Source organism: Balaenoptera physalus (assembly GCF_965194825.1).
Source record: "Balaenoptera physalus genome assembly, chromosome: 7".
Lineage (NCBI taxonomy): Eukaryota > Metazoa > Chordata > Mammalia > Artiodactyla > Balaenopteridae > Balaenoptera > Balaenoptera physalus.
In genome coordinates this window covers 43,199,855-43,212,965 of record NC_138886.1, presented here as the reverse complement: position 1 = coordinate 43,212,965, position 13,111 = coordinate 43,199,855, and positions in this window count along the sequence as shown.

Sequence of the window (13,111 nt, the reverse complement as noted above, 5' to 3'; positions counted from 1 at the left end):
TTCTGACTTCCTCAGTCTGCTTCTGATGACTATAGAGACAAGCAGGACAAACTACTAGTTAGGATCTAAGAACAGTTTACTGTTTGGAATAAGGGCTTCCATTCCTGCCAGGTGCTGCCAGTCTTCCAGAGCACAATGCTGATTCTCTTGACCAAATACCCACAGTCGTGGGTACAGCCTGTAGACAAGTCCCTCTGCTGCTGAGCACTTAGCACAGCTGTCTTGGTAAATGTCAACCCTCTTTACCACCAGAACATTGTTCCCCAACCAGTCACTCTACAATTACACCAGGGATATCTTCTCTTCTACCTTCAGGACTTTAGTATCTCCATTTCTGTTCTCTCCTCTTACAGTCCTCTCCTCCTGGGCCTATTTCCCATCTGCCTTACTCTTGCCTAGAGTTTAGTGATAAATGGAATGATCACTGTTCTCTGCATTCTCATTCAAATAAACTAACCTACAAAAGACACATTGAGAAACTGTGGAAACTGAAATATAAACTGGTATTAGATCAGTGGTTCCTCAGCTGGGGGTGACTTTTCATCCCAGTCTGCAGACATTTTTCATTGTCACAGTGGGTGGAATGCTACTAACATCTACTGGTAGAGACCAGAAATGCTCCTAAACATCCTGAAATGCACAGAACAGCCTCCCTCAAAACAGAGAATTATCGTGCCCCAAATTTCAATAGTGCCAAAGTTGAGAAACCCTGTATTAGATGATAATAAAGAACTATTAATTTTATAAGGTATGATAACAGCACAGTGATCAGGTTTTTGTTTTTTGTTTTTTGTTTTTTGTTTTCAAGTCCTTATTGGTTAGAGCTGCATATTTAAGCAGGCGAAAGAGTGAAAAAACCATAAGATTTTGAGATTTGGTCTAGAATTATTTTTTTTAAAATAGAGGTAGGGTAAGGACTTCCCTGGTGGCGCAGTGGTTAAGAATCTGCCTGCCAATGCAGGACACGGGTTCAACCCCTGGTCTGGGAAGATCCCACATGCCATGGAGCAACTAAGCCTGTGAGCCACAACTACTGAGCCTGCGCTCTAGAGCCCGCGAGCCACAACTACTGAGCCCACAAACCACAACTACTGAGCCCACGTGCCACAACTACTGAAGCCCATGAGCCTAGAGCCAGTGCTCCACAAGAGAAGCCACCGCAAAGAGAAGCCCGCGCACCACAATGAAGAGTAGCTCCCACTCGCTGCGACTAGAGAAAGCCCGCGCACAGGAACAAAGACCCAACGCAGCCAAAACTAAATAAATAAATAAATTTATTTTAAAACAACAGAGGTAGAGTAAATTAAATAAGATGGAAAAAATGTTAATTTTTGAAGCTGGGTAATGTTTACATAGGTGTTCAGTAGCCTCAGCTTTTACATTTGAAAATATCTGTAACTTAAAGCTAAAATATTTTAATTAAATTCAAAGGCAAGACATTTTAAGACATTTTATAATATGTTTATTCTTAATAATATAAAATAGGTATTATTTAAATTTCAATAATTTTATAAAAAGCATGGATTGGGGGATCAGATAGACCTTGAATGGAGTTCCTCTCACCTAATAGCTGAACAGAAAATGGAGAGTGTTTTGAGTGAAAGGAAGGTATACCAATAAAGGTATGTCAGGAGACAGGTGAGGACACAAGCCTACCCAGGGGAGCTGGTGTGTTGCCTGGTTGGAAATAAGACTGGATGAGGCAGGCCCAGACTATGGAGATGCTTAAAAGTCAGGCAGAGAAGTGAAAGTTTGCTAAGATAGAAAATAAGGCATTGTTTAAGGGGCATATTAATTTGGGGGAAGAAGTCAAAATGAGTTGCCTGGGAAAAAAATCAATACAAAAAATTCTCCTGTTAGATCAAAATTAACAATTAAAATTGTATTGAAATGGAATGTTTATGTTTGTTTGTTTGTTTGTTTTAATGCTGCTAACACAATTCTTCCTGGAATACAGAAGGCAACAGGGGAAACTGAAGATGATGTGGATGAGATCCAGAGACAAGTGGAGGGATTGGCTTTTGCTGTGAGGACACGAAATGAAGGTGGGTTCAAGTGTAGGTCAGTTTGTGGGTTTTGAGAATGGGGAGGACAAGAGCCTTTGAGTCTGAGGGTGAGGTACCAGCTGAGAGTGATGATGGAAAAGGGTCATAGGACGTTTCAAGAGAAAAAAAGATATAAAGCAGAAACTAACACACCACTGTAAAGCAATTATACTCCAATAAAGATGTTAAAAAAAAAAAAAGAATAATATCAGGAAGAAGGAAACACAGTTAGGTTAATGCCAATTTGAGGCTTAAGATCATGTATTTGCAGTGAACCCAGTCCACATGCTCATGTGACTCTGTCCAACAGCATTGAACCGCTCAAATGGGAGGCCCAGAGAAGACAGAGGGTAGGGTTCTTCCAAGGTTGGAGATTTGTCAGGTGAGTATGACAGACAGAGAAGGGGGAGGAAATCTGACAGTATTCGCAAAGGACCAATTATTCCTGGAAGCATGGAATCTACCTGGAGAAGAAGGGAATAAAATGAGGGAAAAGTGATGGTATCAATGAACTGGCTGTCAAAGGATTATGCTCTTGGGTACCTGAGCAAGCAAACTGGAAGGACAGGAGGCGGTAGTCAGAGAGCAGGGTATCTGAAGCTGAGACTTCAGATGGAGTCGTTTCTGGCAATGACTAGGTCCAAGGTGTGACAGTGGGACTAAGTGGCTGGATTGGAATGAAGTTACTAATCATTAAGGTCGATGATCACAAGAGACCCAGGGTTCCCCCTGACAGCCTGTCCTTCTTAATTAATTATCTTTGATGGGAGAAAAAGCAGCTGTGACCCATGCTGGGCATAGCAAGAACCATGAAACCTCTTCTTGGTTCTTACACCCTGTGATGCTCCACAATCCCTTTACTAAAAGCGAATGGGTACTTATTTATTAGGACATGAGATGACACCCCTATGGTATATGAATGCATGACAAGTCTCATTTAATCCAGGATGCTAGGTTTAGGGGGCGTACTGAGGTGTGCCAGTGGGAACCTGGGGAGTGAGAAGGTGGCGTGAGGCCCTTCTGGGGCAGGGGTGAGAGAGTTTAGAAAAGAAATGGATGAATGAGGAAAATGAGGGCTGCTTTTTAAACGTTCTCTTAAAGTCAGCCCTGGCTAATTTTTACATATTGCACATTGAATCTGGCATGCATCGAAGAGATTATAATATAAAATTAGTCAGATAAATTTGATTTTATCACAATCAGTTCTTTTAATAAGACCACAAAGAACCTCATCTATTTCAGAAAGGATTACCCAAAAGGTTAACATCTCTTTTTGTACCAACCATAGCTCAAAACAGGATCTGACTTCAAGCTAGATGAGGATAGATTCTTTTTGTTACTCAGTGGCTGTCCAATAGCAGAAAGGTCAGTACGTACTTGTTAAATTATGAAGAACAAAAGTAGCCTTCTGCCTTCCTCTGGCTGTTCAGGGCAGATACAACCATACCTAAATCAGAAGTGCTCACTCAGTCATATGAGTGTATTAGGCCATCAATAATCTCTATTCTTTTCCACACTTTTTTACTGTTAGGCTCAGTGCCTGCCTCTGGGGATAAGCAAAGGGAAAAAGATTAACTTAAAGTCCACCACATTGCCCTTCATGGATTTATCCAACAAATATTTATTGAGAATTTCCTATGAGCTGGGCATTCTGCAGGTGCTCTGAATAGAGACTAGAGACAGTTCTAGCCTTCAAGAGATTACAATCTAGTGAAGATGGCAAAACAGGTACTTTCAAAACTGAGGAGATCTAATCACTAAGATTCATTCGCTTCTTCCATAATTTTGTAAGCTATGTGCCAAGTACATTTTTAAGCCCTAGGAATAAATACAGATATACAGATACAGTCCCTGTCTTGATTGAGTCATTATAGGAGCAAAGAGGAGGTAAACCTGTTAGGGTAATCAGGGAAGTCTCCTTGGAGGAGCTGCCCTTCTGTTGAATCTTGAATACAGACCAGAAGCCTCAAGCAAAGAAGCATGGGAAAACACTCTGAGCAAAGCATCAGAATCAAGAAATCACAATGCATTTAAGAAACTGCGATAAATTAGAATGGTTGGGGCTAATGCCTGGGTGTGAGGGAGCAGTGAGAGATAACGCATGTACATAATGTTAAAAAACTTAAACTTACTCTGGAGATGATGGTAAGCTATTTAAGGATGTTTAAGGATTTTTTTGAGCAGGGGAATAACATGATTGGGCTGCATTTTGGATAGATCATTCTGTAGCAATATGGAAGCAAGAATTCTCTTGCTTTATGTCAGGCAAAACTGGAAGCCACGAGTATAATGAGCAGCTCAGTGCAATGATCCTGACAAGAAATAATAAGGATCTGAAGCAAGACAACAGCGCTGAGGATAAAAATATGATATAGAGTGAACTTGAGAAATGTTTAGTAAGACTAGACAGGATTTGGGTGGGTGATTAGAGTAGAAATGAAAGGATTAGAGGAGTCAAGGGTGACTTTCAGGTGTCTGTTTTGTGCTACATTGTGGCATCGTTAGCTGATATAACAACAGGAAAAGAAACATGCTTCAAGGTAGGTGTGGTTCTCGAGTTAGATGCACCGTGATGCAGTTTTTGCCCCAAGGGAAAAAGTGCGATAGAGCAGGCTAGGTTAAACATACAAGTTAAATACATAGGAGAGAGACCTTATCAAAATTAAAAACTTCTGCTCCACCAAAGACTCTGTGAAGAGTATGAAAAGACAGGCCTTGTATCTAGAATATACAAAGAACTCTCATAATTTAGTAGTCAACAAACAAACAATCCAAACAGAGACTGGGCAAGATACTTCATCAAAGACAGGACAAGATACTTCACCAAAGAGGATATATGGCAAATAAGCACATGAAAAGTTGTTCAACATCATTAACCATGTTAACAAAAATTAAAGAGAAATGAAAATTAAGACCACAGTAAGATATCACCACACACCTAATAAAATGGCTAAAATTAAAAATAGTAGTGGGACTTCCCTGGTGGCGCAGTGGTTAAGAATCTGCCTGCCAATGCAGGGGACATGGGTTTGTGCCCTGGTCCAGGAAGATCCCACATGCCGTGGAGCAACTAAGACTGTGCGCCACAGCTACTGAGCCTGCGCTCTAGAGCCCGCGAGCCACAACTACTGAGCCCATGTGCCACAACTACTGAAGCCGTGTGCCTAGAGCCTGTGCTCCACAACAAGAGAAGCCACTGCAATGAGAAGCCTGCACATGGCAAAGAAAAGTAGCCCCCGCTCGCCACAACTAGAGAAAGCCCGCGAGCATCAACTAAGACCCAACACAGCCAAAAATAAATAAAATTTTTTTAAAAATAAAAATGTGTCTTTTAAAAAAAATAAAACAAGCCAAAAAAAAAAAAAAAAAAAGTAGTAACACCAAATGCTGGCCAGGATGCAGAGAAACTGGATCACTCATCCATTGCTGTGGGAATGTGAAGTGGTACAGCCACTCCGGGAAATAGTTTGGCAGTTTCTTAACAAAACTACCTTAGACTTACCATTCAACCCAGCAATTGAATACTTGGGCATTTATCCCAGAGAAATAAAAACTTATGTTTACACATAAGTTACAAAACCACATTACAAAACCATGAATGTTTATAGCAGCTTTATTTGTAATAGCCTAGAAAACTGGAAAAACTAAAAAACAGATGTCCTTCAATGGGTAGACGGTTAAACAAAATGGCATTTCCACACCATGGAATATTATTCAGCAAACAAAACAACTATGGACACAAGAAACTGGGATGGATTTCATAGAAATTATGTTCAGTGAAAAAAAGCCAGTTTCAAAAGGCTACACACTATATTATTAACATATTATTACCTTTCTTGAATGTTATGTGTATATATATATATATATATATATATATGCACATACACACACACATACACATACAAATGAGTGCATGTGAAAGTGGTGAGATTTGAATGAGTTCTATGGATTGTACCAATGTCGATAAGTTTTTACTTTATTTTGCTTTTATTTTATTATTTTATTACCATTATATAAGATGTTACCATGGGAGAAAACTAGATGAAGGGTACACGGACCCCACTTTACATTTTTTCAAACTTCCTGTGAATCTGTAATTATTTCAAAATAAAAAGGTATATATATATATATATATATATATATATATATATATATATATATATATGACAAAAGAATTGATTCTCGTGCACAGACGGAGGGATTTGCTTCCTCCCTAAGAAAGGATGAGGATATAAGCGCAGCTGCAAAGAAGCAGGTGGTGGGGATGGAGAGCCAAAAGATAAAAGGTGCCCACTAAATGTTGTCTATTTTCCATACAGAGTAGGAGTCACAACCACCTGCTGAAAGTGATGAGGAGGAGGGGTACAAAGCTTGAGTGAGCTGAAGATTTGGAATAACCCCTGAGGGAAATGGGAGAGGGCATTTCATAGAAATATTATATCACTCCCGTTTCTTCACCTCTCATTATTGTCCGCAGTGCTGTCTAGTTGAACTCTCTGCAATAATAGAAAGGGTCTTAACCATGCTGGTCAATACAATAGCCACCGGCCACATGTGGCTACTGAGCACTTGAAATGTGGCTACTGTGACTGAAGAAGTGATTTTTACTTCTATTTAATTTTAATTTTAATAGACACATGTGGGTAGTGGCTACCCTATTGGACGATGAAACTAACAGATGCACATAATAAAGGAGCCATAAATCTTCAACCACACAATCCTTTCCTTTTGGGTGGTTAGTGAAGATCCAGGCCGAATATCCAAAGCATATAATTTTCTTCCCTTCCTGTGTTACTCATAATTCAGTTTGTACCAAAGCTGCAAATCATTAGGAAATCCTTGGTTCTCAAAGTCCCAATAGGAAGCTTTCAAGCAATTCCATTTTCTGTTACTTCTGACTTTCAAATCCTTTGTCACATTCATATTCCAAATGATTTGGCATCGAAGTCTTATTAAAGCACAGCCTTCGAAGGCCTGAAACTGTACCACATGTGTGCTTTTCAGAACTTTCTGAGGCTCAAATGAGCTACCTACTCTCAGGACATGACTGAAGCGCTGAGGCTGTTCTAATAGGCGCACAAGCCAACAACAGAACTACCTCCATACTCCCACATGGACTGACTACCCAACTTCAACTCATACCGCTCTCCCCATATCTCACTAAGTTTCAAACACACTAGCTGCCTGACATTCCTGAAGAACAGCAGAAGGGCTTTCTGGCCTCGAGGCACTGAATACATCACTTCGATAAGTGAAGGAACAGATGAACAGACAAACGGATGAAGTAAACAAAGTTCATGATGGGTCCTCCTCCCCACCATTACCACCAGTTCCAAGTCAGGCATTGTGGTCCTGACCTTTGTCTGGTACCCGATCTTTACAAATCCATGGTCCACGGAAGGATAAAGAATAGGGAGTGTTCATCTATGGCCACACTGACCATACAGCCCAGTTAGTCAATACACAAGTCCTCATTCAAATATTGCAGGGCTTCCCTGGTGGCGCAGTGGTTGAGAATCCACCTGCCAATGCAGGGGACACGGGTTCGGGCCCTGGTCTGGGAAGATCCCACATGCCACGGAGCAACTAGGCCCGTGAGCCACAATTACTGAGCCTGCGCGTCTGGAGCTTGTTCTCCCAACAGGAGAGGCCACGATAGTGAGAGGCCCGCGCACCGTGATGAAGAGTGGCCCCCGCTCGCCGCAACTAGAGAAAGCCCTCACACAGAAACGAAGACCCAACGCAGCCATAAATAAATAAATAAATAAATAAATAAATAAATAAATAAATAAATGGATCATCACATTAAAAAAAAAAACAAATATTGCAAAAACTCATCAGATGACACGGTTTGGGGGAGACAAGGGTGTGACTCTCAGTCCAGAGACATTCTTCCCCAGGGGCCCTAATTCCACCAATAAAAACTGCTGTACAGGCATGTTCTAGACGATTCTCCTCCAGTCAGCAATTCTTTGCAAGAAGTAAGCCCTAAAGTTCTGTTGACTGAAGAACTTCCTGGGGTTGCAGCTTCCTAGTTAGAGCAGTTTTGGAAATGGAGGCTTTAAGTGATTGTGAGCCAGCCTGCCCTCTGCTCACATATTGGCTTTTCGGAGCCGCTCTGCGGAGGGTTTGCAGAGGAGTAGGCCTTTTCCTTGTAACCCGAGAGCTTGGCTAATGACCCTCATGTGTTTCTCTGATAGGGAACAGCAACCTAGCAGAGCCTTTCAAGGATAGCTTGCACATTAAAAATTGATGTGACACTTTAAAGTTTAATATTTAAACAAAACGCTTAGTGTTTACCAGTACTGCACATTTTCTTTTTTTTTAAACTGTACGCCTTTTATTTCTTTTTATTACCTTTACATTTTACCTGACATCCAGTAAAATATTGAATACTGGTGGAGACAATGGGCATGCTTTCCAGGTTCCGATCTTAAAGGAAAAGTGTTCAGTATGCTATTAGCTGGAGGTTTTTTGTATATTTGCTGCATCACATAAAGGAAATTCCTCCAATTTCTGTTTTGCTGAGAGATTTTTTTGAAAGGGGTATTGAATTTTCTCAATTACGCTACACACAGATTTGAAATAATCATATGGCTTTTCTCCTTTATTCTCCTAATATGGTGAATCATATTGATTGTTTTTTTTTAACATCTTTATTGGAGTATAATTGCTTTACAATAGTGTGTTAGTTTCTGCTTTACAACAAAGTGAATCAGTTATACATATACATATGTTCCCATATCTCTTCCCTCTTGCGTCTCCCTCCCTCCCACCCTCCCTATCCCACCCCTCTAGGTGGTCACAAACCCCCGAGCTGATCTCCCTGTGCTATGCGGCTGCTTCCCACTAGCTATCTATTTTACATTTGGTAGTGTATATATGTCCATGCCACTCTCTCACTTTGTCACAGCTTACCCTTCCCCCTCCCCATAACCTCAAGTGTGGGGAAAAGTCTGTTGGGCTGGGGGAGCATTACTAAGAAAACTGTTTAATATTCGTGGTATATATTCCTAAAAAGTCAATTCGGGGTTTTTAGCTTATGGTTTTTCTGGAATAATGTTTTTTTCTTCAGCCTACAGACAATATTTAGGTTGGAAGGATGGTCGACTGCCATCTCTTCCAATGGACACAAGTACTGGAAAACCCCCAAATCTTGACTTCTACACCAGCCATTCTCAACCTTTATATCTGCAAGACATTGAGGGTTGCCACTAGCAACCTAGCAATAAAAAATTTTGTATTTTGTCATAAATACAAAATCCAATTGTTTAAAAAATGCATGTACGTTAAACAGAGTTTTTCTAAGGGAGGGAATAAAAGGTGACTGGCAAAAACAAACACTGGCCAAAATGTCAAAGAGTAGGGATTGGGCATCTATATGTAACGAGCCAGGAAGAAGAAAAACAAAACCAAAAGCAAACAGAATGATGAAAGGTTCCTGCAATTAAATAGTCCAGCTATATTCAGGTGGTATTTGTACAGGTAAAATATTAAGTGTAGTCTGTAAAGTAATGAGGCTCATTCCATAAGCCACACATAAGGACCAGTCTCAATACGTTCTCCTGGCACCTTCTAGGTGCAACAGTGAATGACCTCCAATGTCCCTCACTTCCACTCATCACTCTGACACCTTTGCTCAAGAGTCAAAATCCCAGGAGAAAGGGCCTGATAAGTCAAGCTTAAGTCATCCATTGCCAGTTACCCAGGTGAATTGCCTGCCGTTGCTTGTATTGTGGGAGGGGAGAAAAAGGCTCATTCATTTAGTTAGTATCATTTTTTGAGTTTGTACTATAGGCCAGGCACTATTCTGGGCACTGGGGAGACAGCTGTGAACAAAGTAGACGAAGTCTCTGCTCTCATGGTGCTTACATTCTAGACCATTTGGAGAAACATCACTCCAGGCAAGGAGAACAGCAATGGCAAAGGCTCAGAAGCTAGAATGAGCTTGGCAAGTTAGAGGAATTGGAGCAGTGAAAGCAATGGGGAGAAAGCAGCATTAGAGTAATGTTTTTCTCTCCTGATGCTTCCTTCCAGGTAGCAGGAGCTCCACCAGCACCGCGCCCCTAGCTGTCAGACTTATTCGCCCGTTCACAGCGGAGGAGAAATTCCCCAGTGGGAAACAGATGCTCTTAAGGAAGGGAGCAGCTTTCTCATAAACAAATGTCTACTAGAGTTTTCATCCCATCTAGCTTGGTGTGTAACCTTCAGAATCCTGAAGGGATTCTGTATTTAAATGGTCAAAACACTTTTTCTGTACTACTCTTCTTTAAGCAAACTTATTTTCTTAATTGTTCTAGCAGATTAATTGTGCTAAAGAGTTTTCCAAAGGCTGGAGGTGGGGCAGAAGAACTGAAAGAGCTGCCTCTGAGGCACTCCAGCCTTTTTGAGTATACTGAAGCAGCCTTCCCAAGGCTGTGAGCAAGGGAGCAGAGCAGATGTCTCCAGGCAAGAACAGAACTAGAAAAACAAAGAGAACTCCTCAAAGACTCAAAAAGCTGACAGCCAACCTATAAAGCACAGAAAATTCTCCCACAACTCAAAAATCAGATAGTTCACCTATAAAGTAAAAAGAGATTCCTGGAATCTCACCAGTGTTCAGTCCTAATCCTCACTGAAGAAAAAGTCCTAGTTCTACCTTCAAAATATCTGAGCCAGTGGAGAACTGAATCAAGCTAAAGCTGCAGCAAAGCCCAGACCCCATTGATTTACAAACTAGTGCTCTCTACTTAGCTGCCTGAAAGAAGAATGGGTATATTGTTTTATGGGAGTAAATGTTCTTGATCTCAATCTCTACTATTATTTTAAAGAAAATGGCTGGTATACAATCAAAAATTACAAGCAACATAAAGTAGAAAGAAAATGTGACCCATGAGAGGTCAAGAGAGAAAACCATCATTGGAAACCGACCCAGATGGAGGAATTACTAGGCAGGGACTTTAAATACGATAAATATGTTAAAGCATCTAGTGAACAGTGTGCACAACACACAGGAGCACATGGAGGATTTCAGCCGAGAAAAGGAATCTATAAAAAGAAACAAATGGAAATGCTGGAAGTACTACCACCTATGGAAGTATTCTTGCCAAAAATCATTCAACGCAAATTTGATCAACCCTCTAGAATTGACAGACTCTAGATCTAACTACCAATTTACAGAAAATACACAGGACAGAATATTCTCCCTCTTAAGAGGCATCATATGTCATTATATATAGCCACTGACTACAAACATTCTTAATCGCAGGGGGGTTTTTTCTTAAAAAAAAAAAAAAAACAATGGAGAGGGGGTACCTCTTTCATTTTTATGTGCTATGTGAGAATACTGAATACTAAATGCATTAAATGCCTATCATGTGCATTTAACACATTTAGTTGAATTGAAAATTTCCTGAAAAATGGCACAGATATCTCTTCAGTGCCCAAAGGCTAAACACAATGATAATCTGATGAATCTATTAAAAAAAAAAAAAAAAAAACCCAATCAAAGAAAGGTCACACCAGGCTTCACATGTCACTCACCTGAACGTGCCAGAAAGATGTTACTGAAGAATGCCTGTGCTCAAAGAACAAAATATCCATTCTTGATCCCACCAGCCAGCTCTACACAGCCTCAAATGCCATCTAATTTCCCAGCAGAAATACTAATGAACAGAACACATTACAGAGTCTCCTCCCAGCTAATAATGAAGCGATGCACTTTAGAACTTATGCCTCAAGATCGCATGTCCCTTGCAGCACTGTGAGCACCCTCAAAAAATTGAAATAAAAACTCTTGACTATGTAGCAGTAACTTGACTGAGAATGTGTCATTCCAGGTGATTTTTATGTTAGCCCATCTTACTCTCACACTTCAATTTTCTACTGTAACTGAAAAAATGGGGATCACTTTCTCTAAGAAAAATTCTGTAAAATAAAATGCAATCCACTAATATATAAGCTATAGAAACATGTAAACATCTTTCAAAGGGAAATTCACAACAGCTGCAGCATCCTTAACCGTACTGGCTGATCGACTCCAATTCATCCACCATAACTGATTTAATATGAGAGTATAATTAGTACTGTTGATTACTATCTGGTGCCAGATATCCCAAATGCCCCACCTTCATGCTAATTAATCTTGAAAACTTTCCAAGCTTTCCTCTACCCTGCCTGCCTCTGTTCCCTGCATCAGCGCACACATAGCGTTCTACTCAAACAAACAGCACCAACAAGAATGGCATCACTAGCTCTTGCACACAGTTGGTATTCAGTAAATGTTTGTTTATTCAAATCACTGCTCCTTCATCACAGTAATTCTCATTAGAATGGAAAACCAAGAGCCAAGATTTAGGCTTGGGTCACTTTAACCAGCATTGGTTTTTAAGACCATGAAAACCCAAATGTTCAAGATACTACTAAAAAGCAATCTTTAGAACACCCAAAGAATCATCACAGGGGTAATTTGTTGGGAATACCCTGCATTTGGCCCCTGAAAGATGATCGGCTATACCATTAATATCTCACTGATCTATTGATAAATGAAATCGATGGAATCTAACAGAACTAGGCAGTGATGCTATTAAAAATTAGGCCAAAAGTCTAAATACACTGAATGATCTCTGATCTCTTACATGAATATAGTTTACACTGAAGTATTTGCAAAGTAACTAAGTGTACTTGATAAATGGCGGGGCGATTATCATCTTCAACAAAGATAGATTCACAGCTTTTGCTTCCTGTGGGCCCTTCCTCATCTGCCCTGCCCTTTTGGGAAATTCTACAACCTCATAAATCCAGCATTACTTTTCCATTCCAGTGATCCCCTAAAAACACAGCAAGATTTTTCCAGGAGCTACCACTGCAAAACAATGGTTTAGAGTTCTTCTCATTAGAGTCGTGGTGGTAAAGGGTGGGAGGTAGAGGAAAATACCAAGAATGGGCCCAAGAATTGGAAGAAGCCAGGTTAGAATATCCCATTTGGAAAGTCATAGTTCTCCACCAACTGTGGCAAGTTCTGTAGCTCTTATTCACATTTCCTAATGGAAGGTACATGACACTGCTCTGGAGAGCTAAACTTTCGA